This window comes from Tupaia chinensis, unplaced genomic scaffold, assembly GCF_000334495.1.
Source record: "Tupaia chinensis unplaced genomic scaffold, TupChi_1.0 Scaffold000318_1, whole genome shotgun sequence".
Taxonomy (NCBI): domain Eukaryota; kingdom Metazoa; phylum Chordata; class Mammalia; order Scandentia; family Tupaiidae; genus Tupaia; species Tupaia belangeri.
Genome location: NW_006159811.1, coordinates 4,308,429 through 4,321,499, shown reverse-complemented (window position 1 = coordinate 4,321,499; position 13,071 = coordinate 4,308,429). Strand labels below are relative to the sequence as shown.

Genomic DNA, 13,071 nt, shown 5'->3' with positions numbered 1-13,071 from the left:
GTATACAGTGACCAGAATAAGTGGTTTTTGAAAAATATAAATCAATTAAAAACCTTCAATGACATCTTACTGGAAATTCAAACTCCTGACCATGGTTAACCAAACCCTCCATGCTCTGCCTATATCTACATCTGTGAACTCATCTTGGACTAATCTTATTCTTAGCTACTAACTTCCACAGTGGCCTTTTATTTTATTTTTTAACCTAGATATTCAAAGATTTTCATTCATTCTTGCCCTAGGTCTCTTGTATCCTTTTTCTAGAATACTCTTCCTTCTGGCCTTTGAATGTTAACTTTATATCCTCATTACATGACTGAGTGTAGACATCACAAGAGTGGCCTTCCCTACCGACCAGTGCAAAGTAGTGTCACACTCATTCTCAACCACAGGGTTCTATTCTTTTTTTAGAATCTAATGCCATGATACTTTTTTTCTTTAATTTATTGTCTGTTTGTCAATGTATTTATTTCCCTATTTGGAATGGAACTGCCCTGAGAACAAAGTCTCTTTCTAATTGTATGGCCTCAATACCTACTTTTGGTACATGCAAAGGTCTCAAAAAATGTTATAATACACGAGTAAACTTGTAACAGCAGTATCAGTATTTGCAAAAGCTTGTGGCATAGAGATAAAGTAAAAGGGATTAGGAAACAATTTTCCTACAGACTGTACATTCTCAGAGGATCCCTGTTCGGTGTTCTTCTTACTTGTTGAGGAATGTTGCCAAAAGCTAAAATAAAGTTTTCTCTATGGCATTTTGAATTCCACAATGAGTAAAATTCTGGATGGGTGAGTCTGGGAAAGGATTGAGAAATGCTGTCTTTGTAAGCCAATCATTTGGCATTTAGTTGTTGACAGCCTTCCTGGCTCACTAATTAGAACTGTAAAATTTCAGGTGAATGACAGTAGCTTAAACGCTAATTCTGCTTTTTGCAGCTGCAATCACTGGGCAGCTAATGGTATAATTGATGGACGCTGCCAGTTGTTGAGATGGATGGAAATTAATACTTAAATTACCATTAATCACATTTTCAGTGGCATCCCAAAGCAGGGTATTTATATTGTTCTAATATATAAAATGGTCATTTTTGGGATCAAAGATGCTTTTAATACCTCGGATGTTAAATATTATTAAAAAGGTATAATCATAACAATACATCTTAACCTGTAATATATTCAAGTTCTATTCTATCCCCCAATAAGTAGCCCACTAAGAAAAACACACACACAAAATAAAATTGCTAAACAGAAAATTCTCAAGAATAAAGTATTTGTTTTCTTATTTTACCTTGGAGGTTTTTTGATGACTGACTGTATCTGTTTAGTTAAAATAATATATGTATCACCAAGTTATAAAGCAAGTAAAATTTTTGTGAATGCATTTACAATAGGTCATAACCAGATAATTGATTATAGTCTGATAAAATAGAACTTGAACTTTTTTTCTTTTTGGAGAGGTTTTGTTTGTTTGTTTGTTTGTTTTGCTATAGGGTGCGTGTGCTCGCCAGACAGCCAGAGAGACAGAGAGACAGAAAGCGAGAAATCACCCCCCATTGGGGATGGCTACGCCGCAGTCCCTTCTCCTCCATTCTCCTCTTGGGATCTTGGGCACACATGCACACACGCCCGGCGTGAGTTTTAAGCCACCAGGTCCGGGACTCGAACCGTGGTCGGCTATGTGGGAGTGCAGCGACATAGCCATTACGCTAATTGCTGGTCCCCTAGAACTTGAATTTTTGAAGTGAAATACTTCTTGGTGGTCAGAGCTTTCTGAAATGACAGTATATTACATATGTACTTTGAAAATAACAATTATGTCTAATTCATTCTATTCTAGTGAATGCAATTGGTAGTATGAAAGTAGTGCCATTTTAACATTTATTTTAGTGCTCTTCATACACATCTGACTATTTCTTTTTGGTTTTCTCCTTGAGTTTGAATCTTGGACTCAGCTTTATTGTAATTTTTCCTTCTTTTTATTGGCACATAATAATAATTGTATGTATATATGGAGTACATTATGATTTTTGGTACATAAATAAAATGTGTAATAAAGAAACAAGAAAAATTAGCATGTCCATCACCTCAAACATTTGTCATTACTTTGTATTGAAATGATAAAATATCCTTTTCCAACTATCTTAAAGTATACAATATATTATTTTTTAAAAAATTATTTTATTTTATTTATTTATTCATTTATTTTAATTTGATTAGAGAGTGACACAGAGATAGGGAAAGTGAGAGAGGGAAAGTGAGAGAGAGGGAAAGTGAGAAAGCAAGCCACCAAGTCCAGGACTCGAACCATGGTCGACCATGTGGGAGTTTCCAGTGCCTTAACCACCACACCACCTGCTGACCCCTGTGCAATATATTATTGTTAACTGTAGTCATACCACTATGCTGTAGAATCCTAGAATTTATTCTCCATTTAACTGAACTTGTGTGTTAATCATTATCTCCCTATTCATCACTCCTCCCTGCCTTTCCCAGCATCTTTTATTCTCTACTTCTGTAATATCAACTCTTTTAGTTTCCACAATGAGTAAAAACATGTGGCATTTGTCTTTTGGGGCCTGGCTTATTTCATTTACTATAATGTCTTCCAGACTCATCCATGTTGCCATGAATGACAGGATTTCATCTTTTTTATGGCTGAATGGTGTTGTGTCATCACATCATCTTTATCCATTTAGCCATTGTTAGACACTTAAGTTGATTCATAGCTTAGCCATTGTAAATAGTGCTATAATGAACATGAGAGTGCAGATAACTCTTTGACATACTGATTTTCTTTCCTTTTTCTTTAATTGCTAGAAAGTTCATGGGCCCACCAAAATGAAAAAGAGAGAGAGAGAGAAAGAGAGCTAGAAAGAGAGAAAGAGGGAGAAAGCACTTCCCTCCCAACAGGGCACAGTCATGTCACAATCCCGTCTCCATTTCTCCATCTCTTGTCAGGATTTGGGGTGCATGCGCACATATATACGTGCCTGGTGACTCATACCCTGGTGAGCCATGTGGGAACCAGCTCCCTTGACCACTACACTATGGGGACAACCCTCTTTTCTTTTTGATATATCCTGAATAGTGGGATGACTGGGTCATGTGGTTGTTCTATTTTTAGTTTTTTGAGCACTCCTCTATATTGTCTTCCACAATGAGTGTTCTAATTTGCATTTCCACTAACAGTGTATGAGTTTCCCTTTTTTATGCATCCTCAACAGCATTTGTTATTTTTTAATTGTGATTTTATAATAACCGTTCTAACCGTAGTGAGATGACACTTCCTTGTGGTTTTGATGTATATTTCTTTCATTATTAGAGATGTTGAGTGTTTTGTATGTTTTGTTAGCCATGTGTACGAAGAATCTTCAAAAAGTTCACGAAAGATATGTATTATTTAAAAACTGCATAGATTTCAAAAGGTTTTCTTTTAGCACCAAAATAAACTTGTAGGATATGTATTATTTAAAACTGCATAGATTTCAGGAGGTTTTCTTTTAGCACCAAAATAAACTTGTACTTTTACTTCCATTGTCAACAACTTTGAGGTCACTTCCTATATCTTTTGAGAAATGTCTATTCAGGTTAATTATCTTTTTGAAAATAACATTACTTCGGTTCTTGCTGCTGAGTTTTATGAGTTCATCTTCTATATTGAGGAGTATTTCTTTGTCAGATAAATACTTTGCAGATAGTCTGTTTAATTCTGTAGGTTCTCTATTCACTTGGTTGATTGCTTCCTTAGATGTGCAGAAGCTTTCTGATTTTATGTCATCCCTCTTATTATTGCCTCTGTTGTCTGTGCTTCTGAGGTGTTGTTTAAAAAAAATTGCTCAAATCAATATCTTGAAACAGTTCTCCTAGGTCTTCTTCTAGGAGCTTCATAGTTTCAGGTCTTAAGTTTAAGTCTTTTATCCATTTGAGTTGATTTTTTTATGTATATGTTGAGAAATACGGATCTAGTTTCATTCAGGAGAATGAAATGTCTAATATGGATATCTAATTTTCCCAGTACAATGTGTTGAAAAGACTATCAGTTGATATTCTTAGTTTCTTTATTGAAAATCTGTTGGCAGTATATACGTGGATTTGTTTCTGGGTTTTCTCTTCTGTTCCATTGCTCTATGTGTCTGCATTTATCCTGGTACCATATTATTTTGGTTACTATAGTTTTGTAGTATATTTTGAAGTCTGATAGTGTGGTTTTTCAGCTTTTTCTTTTTTTGCTCAGGGATGTTTTGGCCATTTGCAGTGCTTTTGGATTCCATACAAATTTCATATTTTTTTTCTATTTATTTTTATGTTACACAGTAATTTCAGACTGGGGCTGCACTTTAATTATGACTGAAGTGTTTTGGGCCTATACTTGGTCACAAGTACATTTTTAATTATTCTAATGTGCACCTCGATGCACAGTGTTTTGTTTTTTTTTTTTCCCTATAGGGTGCATGCTCTCACCGAAAACAGAGAGAGAGAGAAAGAATAATGGAGATGGAAAGTAATAAATTAACACCTGGGAGGGATGGCCATGCCACAATCCTTTGTTCTCCATTCTCTGTCCAGATTTTGAGCCTGCCTACACATGGATCCAGGCTGATTTTCATGTCACCAAGTCCAGAACTCGAGCCATACTTTTGGCCATGTAGCATTTAGCTACCTTAACCTCTGTGCAATCTACTGGCCCTAAGAACCAATATTTTTCCACTGTCTCCTCAAATAGTTAATTTATTCATAATTTGAACAACTTTGCTTATAATTCTCAAACATGTATTATTAACTCCAATTTTACCAGAGATTCACATTTGAACATGCAAATACATAGTTGTCATTTCTCTTTGAGTGACCTGAGTGTGAAAACATTATCAACCAAGATCTCCTCCACTTATTCTTTTTTTTTTTTTCTTCCTCCACTTATTCTGTATTATGTTTCCTTTCTGGAATCTTGGAAATAATTATAGCTTTTCCTTCCCTTTGCCACTCCTATTCTATTCAGTTATTCAACATTCTGGCATTTTGCTTTCTAAATGTTTTTTCAGTCTTTTTTCTTCTGTTCACCTACTCATTTAGCTAACTATCTGTTGATAGATCAACAGAATTCTTTTGTTCAAATCCCCTTTCCTACTACCAAAACGTATCCACTCTATCTCTGTGGAATGGTCAGTTTAAAATACCAATTTAACCACATCATTTACAGTCAGAATTTTTCAATAGCTTGTCATTATTTACAGGATCAAGTCCAAGTTTCTTAGCAAAGCTAGTTTATATAATTCCTTGACTGGTTTATGTCTCTTGTTTCATTATCTGATTCTACATCATTCACATTTTACAAGTGTGGTTATGGGATCACTTGATATGTAACACCAAGTTGTTTGAATTCTTAATGTTTTCATTCATGTTCTTATTTCCATCTAAAATTATCTTCCTTGTGAACCAGCAGTTAGCGTAAAGGCTATGTCACTGGACTGCCACGTAGTCGACTGCAGTTCACGTCCCGGTCCCGGTGGCTTGAATCTCAGGCCGGGCGCGTGTGCGTGCGTGCCCAAGATCCCGAAAGGAGAATGGAGGAGAAGGGATTGCTGCGTGACCACCCCCCCTGGGGGTGATTTCTCGTTTTCTGTCTCTAATATCTCTCTGTCTGTCTGGTGAGCGCACGTGCCCTATAGTGAAAATCTCTCAAAAAAAAAAAAATCTTCCTTTTTCTTAAGCCGTTTCCTAATCTTCCCTCATTACTTAACTGAGGTATTACCTCCTCCAAAAAGGCTTTTCTGAGTTGTCAAATTTTGATAAATGTCCCTTTGTCTTCTACCACTTTGGGAATTCCCTTGTGATAGAATTAGCCTTGCTAAAGGACATAATTTATTTATTTATCTACATCTCTAGTAAAATATATGCAGGAACTATGTCTTACTATCTTCATATCTGCAGAGTTTACTTGGCACTCTCTGAAATTTAGCAGGCTTTAATTACGCATTTTTACATGGAGTAACTGCTGACAGCACACTAAATCACCATATATACTTTAAGCATTGAAACTCAATGAAAGTATTTTCTCCATGTGAAATGGGTTACTCTTATAATATTCTTTGATAATTTCTCTTGAGACATTTTAGAAAGCATCAGGTAACATTAATAAGAAAACATTGTCTTGTTTTCCAAGGTGCTCCTCTCCATGTGATACTCCCTTTAAGGCATTCCTAGTGATGTTATATGTAAAGCTTTATATAATGCCTAATTGCATTTTTATGCTCTTTGCACAGTCAATTCCTGATTATCCATGGTCATGGTAGAAAAGGAGAGCATGGATAATCTAAAAGTCTCATTTGCATCAACTTCCTCTGTCACCAGATCTTTTGCCAACGGTAGTAATGAGTGTAGCAAAGCTGGTGGAGGTGCAAATGAGCTGTGAAGTGGCAAAAACCCTTATTGCCAAATAAAAGAAAATGAAAAGTTCTGAATTATACACATCTGGAGATTCAGTCACAGAATATCATTGAATTGATTATATTTTTAAAATAAAATCTTAGTGTTTATGATTGATAATGAAGAAGACATGTCTTCTGCTAAGGGTATCAGAACTTGTTTTATTCATGGGCAAAGTAAAAGATTGCATACATATTATTGTATTAGGTGTGCTATGTAGATATGAATATCCTTAAATTCTATGAACATCTTATTTTACATTCTTATCACACTGACATATGGAGAATATTATATTTCATTCTCAGGTTGAGAGGATAGTTATAAGGCAAGTGAGTCAACACAGTATTATATCTGTAGACATATCAAATGGCTATTTATTCTCAGAGGAATTGATGAGGTCAGTTGGAACTTTCAAAATATGCTGGAATCATCTAGTGCTTTCAATACCCTTATAGTTTTTTTGAATTAATTAATTTTTATTAGACCACATCTGCATGGTTAAGACAGAAAGAGAGAGAGAAAGAGAGAGACAGCATCCCCTACAAAGGGACTCAGTCATTCTGCAATTCTTCCTTTTCCAATTCTCCATCCCACCAGTATCCTGGGCATGCATGAAGCCAGAGGCCCCAGGAATTGAACTTCAGTCAGCTATGAGGTATCCAGCTTCCTCTGCACAGCATTTAACCACTGTGCCATGAGGCTGGCCCCTATATAGTTTTGAATGCTGAAAGTAGTGGTGATGGGAGAAACTTTGGAGCTTTGAAAGGCATAGTCTTTGTATTAGTCTTTTTCTTCAGAAAAAAAAAAAAAAGATGTGTGCATGAGTGTGGGTATGAAGAGTTTTATTTTAAGGAATTGCCTCACACTACTATGGAAACTGATAAATTCAAAATCTGCAGGACAGGCTGGCAGACTAGAGACCCAGAAAGAGCTGATGCCATAGTTCAAGTCAAAAGGCTGTCTGCTGGCAGAATACCCTTTACTCAGGGGAAGGTCAGTCTTTAGTTTAACTAGGGCCTTCAGTTGATTGGATGAGGCCCACCCACATTACTGTGGGTAGTCTGCTTTTCTCAAAGTTCACAAATTTAAATGTTAAATTTCATCCAAAAACACATTCATGCAGAATACAGAATACTGAAACACAGTCATACGTCAAACACCCAGAATAATGTTTGATCACATATCTGAGCACTGCAGATCAGTAACCTTGACAAATAAAATGAACTCTCGGGACCAGCAGATGGTGTAATGGTTATGTAGCTGGACTCCCACATAGCAGCGGTTCAAGTCCCAAACATGGTGGCTTTAAACTCACACTGGCGTGTGTGTGTGCATGCCCAAGATCCTGAGAGGAGAATGGAGGAGAAGGGAGTATGGTGTGGCATCCTCCATAGGGAGGTGATTTCTTGCTTTCCGTCTCCTCTGGCAAGCATATACACCTTATAGCAAAACTCTCTTTCAAATAAAAAAATTAACTCTCATTCTCTTCATCTGTTAGATGATTAAAAGGCCCAAGGAAAGGAAACAACTTGCCCAAGTGTCTGGTAGGTAAACTCAGACTGACCCAAATCTGATTTCTTAATTGGTGCCTCTTCTACTATAATACTCTTGTTTTTTCACAACCGTGGTAATAAGAAGAAAAGAGAGTAATAATTAATTCAGAAATTAATACCAGTAGTGTTTTGTTTAAAGCCTATTACTGTATGTTGTGGGGTTTATTCCTGGGTTCCATATTCTCTTCCATTGGTCTACATGCCTATTTTTGTGCTGGTACCATACTGTTTTGATTATCATAGCTTTGCAATATATTTCAGGTCAGAAAGTGTTGCCTCCTAGTTTATTCCTTTTTGCACAGTATTCCCTTGGTGGTACCTTTTATGGTTCCAGAGAAATTGTATGATTCTTTTTTCTATTTATGTGAAAAATAGCTCTGGTAATTTGATTGAAAGTGCATGGAATTTGTAGATTAATCTGGGTAGGATTGACATTTTGATTATATTAATTCTTTCAATCCAAAAATATGGGATGCCTTTTCACTTTTGTGTATTATTTTCCATTTCTTTTCTTAGTTTTTCATAGTTTTCCTTGTAGAGGTCTTTCACTTCCTTGGTTTTGTTCATTCCTTAGTATCTTATTTTTGTATATGTGGCTATTGCAAATAAGATTGCTTTCTTCAATTCTGACTCTGTTTCTTCATTGTTGGTATGTAAAAATGATACAGATTTTTGTATGTTGATTTTATGTACTGCCACTTTACTGTATTAATTTATTACTTCCAGGAGTTACCCAAAGGATAGGAAAACACTCAGTTGAAAAACACTTGCACATCCATGTTTATTGCAGCTTTACTCCCTTTTACTCCTAACTCAGTTCCCTGGAAACCACTAATCTACCTTCTGTCTCTAGATTTGCCTTTTCTGGACATTTTGTCTGAATGAAACTGTATACTATTTAGTCTTTGTGACTGGATTTCTTTATTTTAGCGTAAGATTTTAAAGATTCATTATATTGTAGCATGTATCACTACTTCATTCTTTTCTAATTACCAAATACTATTCCATTATATGGATATGTAACATTTTTATTTATTCACTCATCAGTAATGACATTTAGGTAGTTTCCACTTCTTAGCTATTATGAAAAATGCTGCTATGAACAGTTGTGTAGAACTTTTGTGTAAACATAGGTATTCAATTTTCTGGGGACCCAATTTCATTATTTTGCATGTGGATATTCAGTTTTCCCAGAATCATTTTTTGAGAGACTATTTTTTTCTATTAACTGATCCTAGAACCCTTGTCAAAAACTGGTCTTAAATGTAGTTGTTTATTTCTGGGTATGATTTTTTTTCCCATTGATTTGTATGACTATCCTTATACCAGTAGCAAACTGTCTTGGTTAATGTAGCTTTGTAATAAGTGTTGAAGTTCAAAAGCATGAGTCATCCAATTTTTTTTTTCAAGGTTGTTCAGACTATTTTGATTTCCTTAAAATGTTAACTTTAGGTTTGATTATGTTGATATTTGCAAAAAGGAGATCGGATAGTGATAGGGATTGCATTGAATCCACAGATAAGATTGAAAAGTACTTTATCATAGCAATATTGAGTCTTCAAATCCATGAACATGAAATATATTCCCACTTACTTAATTCTTCTTTAATTTCCTTCAGCAATGTTTATAGTTATTAGCACATGCATTGTACATGGTATATGTGTATTGATAAGTATTTTACTATTTTTGAATAAGAGGATATATCAGAATGTTATTAGTAGTGTGTTGAAATACAGTTAGTTTTTGCATATGGATTATAAGTCTTGCTATCCTGCCAAACTTGGGTGCTCTTATTTGGATAACTAGAAAATGCTTTCATATATTTCTTTTTTTTTTTTTTGAGAGGTTTTTGCTATTGGTCATGTGCACTTGCCAGACAGACAGAGAGAGACAGAGAGACAGAAAGCAAGAAATCACCCCCCAGGGAGGATGGCCACACTGCAATCCCTTCTCCATTCGCCTCTCGGGATCTTGGGCACGCATGCACATGCACCTGGCATGAGTTTAAGCCACCGGGTCCGGGACTCAAACCACGGTTGACATAGCCATTATGCTAACTGCTGGTCCCACTTTCATATATTTCTAAAAGCTTCTGGGTAGAGAAAATTAGTATTGTGCTCAAATGGGAATTCTAAATAAGGAGAGCCTGAGTATGGTTTGAAAAGGGAGGGATGAAACCCAGAGAACTAAATATTCTGCCTAATACAAACAATCTGGGGATTTTGGCATTGTCAACTGTAATGTTGCAAAGTGGGACTGTAAACGTCTTGACTCAGAGAGGAAAGGTGGATGAGAAGGATACTCTCAAAAGAGTGGACCTACATGGTGGTAAATCAGTACCAAGTAAAGGAAAGTCAGAGAAATTTCTTGTGGCAAGGTTGGCAGGAGAATTATAAGGTGGTTTCTGGGGCCAGCAGTTGGTGTAATGGTTATGTCGCTGGACTCCCATGTAGTCGACCGCAGTTTGAGTCCCGGACCCCGTGGCTTAAAAACTCACGCCAGATGCATGTGTGTGTGTGCCCACAATCCCTAGAGGAGAATGGAGGGGAGGGGATTGCAGCATTGCCATCTCCCCAGGGTGATTTCTCGCTTTCTGACTCTCTGTCTCTCTCTGTCTTTCTGGCAAGTGTACATGCCCTATAGCAAAAAAAAATAAAAAAAAAAGTGTTTTACACTGTATTTTTATTTATGTTGTGCACATATATCCCATGACTATAACTAAGTCAATGGTAAGAGCCTATAACAACTTTGTGTATGTTCTACAATACATTGGAAAAAATGAAAAAGAGATTTTTTTTTTCCCTCTTTGGGCAACCTGGGATCATCAGATAAAAATATTACTCATGTTTGGTAAATTCATTTTACAAGCTGTAGTGATGTACAGTGATCAAATGTATAAAATAAATTAAAATAATAAAAAAATTAATCCGATATGTCATGGGAATAAAACACTCCAGTAAATCTTATTCTATATTTTTCCAGAAGCTTTTGGAAACATACTAGAGTATTATCTAGTTATCAAAAGGGAAGTCACCATTATGTTACATCATCTACCAATTTCTAAGAGCGGAAATGTTGAAAGATATATTTTCATGAATTGTTCCTGAATTAAAGAGGCTGGTAAAGTGTCCATAACAAGTAAGAAGAGGAAGAGAAGGAAATGTCCTAGGAAGTATCTTTTATAAGTTGGCGTGTAGTAATAGTATATAACAACATAGATATTATACATATGAAGTAAGGATGATTATTATCACCCTAACTCATAGATGAGGAAACTAAAAATAAGACGAAATTTAAAATTTACCTAGGATAATGCAGCTAGTCAGTGGTAAAACCAGATACCTGATCCCAGCAGCCTTCCTGTTTTTACTGTATTGTGCTGCTTCTAAGACTGGCTGTGTTGCCAGCTCCAGGAATGCTCTTCACAGAATACAGTGGGAATGGGGCCTGCTGCAGCTGGCAATGCAGCAGCCCTGAAGAGGAAAGAAGGCTTGGGTCCTGGCTAGGGGAAAGAGGGGAGTCACTTTCTCTTGAGTCTTCATTCCACAGTTGTGCAATAGGAGCCAGTATCATCCCTTAACCCCTGTGTGCGACTTTGTTGTGAACCAGCAGAGATCATGAGAGTGCTGTGTAAACGACAGTGCGTGGAAGTAGGGAGTGGTGAGAGGCAGACCTCCCACCTGGCTCTTAGCCTGCCATTGAGTCATTACAAACATTATTTATAATTATGCGAGAGACGTGTGCTGGGTGTCAGTGCCTGGGGAGTTTTAGTTAACAGGATGCTGACTGACAGAGGGTTTGCCCTCCGTATTATGCTGAATGAAAGCCTCCAGGAGTGCCAGGCTGCCCAGCTATATCCAGGTTCTATATTTAAAGGTGGATGCTTGGGAGACAGCTGGAAAGGCCGTGCTTGACTGGGAGTCTGGCAAGCTGCTTAGTATCCTTCTGAAGAAGAAATGAAAAGATCTTGTAGCATGTTCTGTCAGGGGTCTGCAGGAGATGGGAAAGATTGCCCTATTTGTTATATTTATTGGAGATATTATTATTTGTTTTATGCTGTGTGGAAGGAGGGCCAGAGCCATAATCTATTGATCATTTAGTTTTATGAAGTTCTCAAATGGGTGATCTGGTATTTTTCTGACAGAGAGGCTATGGTTCCTGAACACCAGTAATAAGGTTGTCATGTCATTTTCTTCCCAGTCTTTTTATTGCTTTTTATCTCTTTGCTGATAGTACCTCTCCCCAACTTCACCTCCCCCTTGCAGCTGCCTTTTTTGTTGTTGTTTTCCTTGGGGGCCGTGTTTAGGACCAGCTTGATTCATTTCTTAGAACCTGTCCTATGCTTTTAAGGAATTACTCATCTTTGCTTTTTGTGTTTCATCCTGTGAAACAGTCTGCCCACTGCAGTCACTATTGTAAAGTCTTCCTAGTAAACACTGGAATTTAACTGGGGGATAAATAGGTCAGGGAAGCAGAGACCAAATGTTCATTTTGCAGCCAGTGTGAGCAGATGGATAACAGAATGAGGTGGCTTTCTTTGTAGGTCTTGGTTTTCTGTGAGCTCTTTTAAGATCTCCTGGGATTCGTGCTCCTTCAAAATCCCCAAGTGTTTTGAGCAAATGAACATTGAGGATGGTGTCTTTCCTAATATAAAGAGCCAAGGTCATTGGCCTCCTGTCTGTTCTGTTATCGTACAGAATAAATTTAAAGAAATACATCCTTTCTCCTCCTTATGCATTTAGGAATGTGCTAAAGAATGCAAAATCTTCTTGGGAAATGCTGAAAAACAGCTTGGTTCTCACGTGACAAATCGCCCCAGGTGGTCACCGGTGGCTGCAAAATGGATGAAACTCTTAGCTACCCTCATGCCAGGCAGTCGGTCAGTCAGGTAAGGCAGTTCCAAATCATTCATAGGCTGGCTATGCCTTTGCTTCCAAGGAGTACCGTGTTAAGAAAGAGTTGGGTTTTTTTGTTTGTTTGTTTGTTTTTTAAAAAAGAGGAAAACCAAAAAGCAGGTGACTGTATGGAATGTCTGCAAAGATGACAGAAAGTGTGTGAAGATGGCAGAAAGATTAGCAATGGCCGCCAGTGC

General features: G+C 37.0%; 1 long non-coding RNA gene across 1 annotated transcript in view; it reads left to right on the top strand.

Annotated features, from left to right (window-relative positions):
* The window catches only part of LOC102496267 (uncharacterized), a 44,155-nt gene extending 31,309 nt beyond the window's left edge, over nt 1-12,846 (top strand). Inside the window, exon 3 of the long non-coding RNA XR_335001.1 lies at nt 12,722-12,846. This is a non-coding gene — a long non-coding RNA (uncharacterized LOC102496267). The remainder of the gene's footprint in view (nt 1-12,721) is intronic.
* The last annotated feature ends 225 nt before the right edge of the window (nt 12,847-13,071 follow it).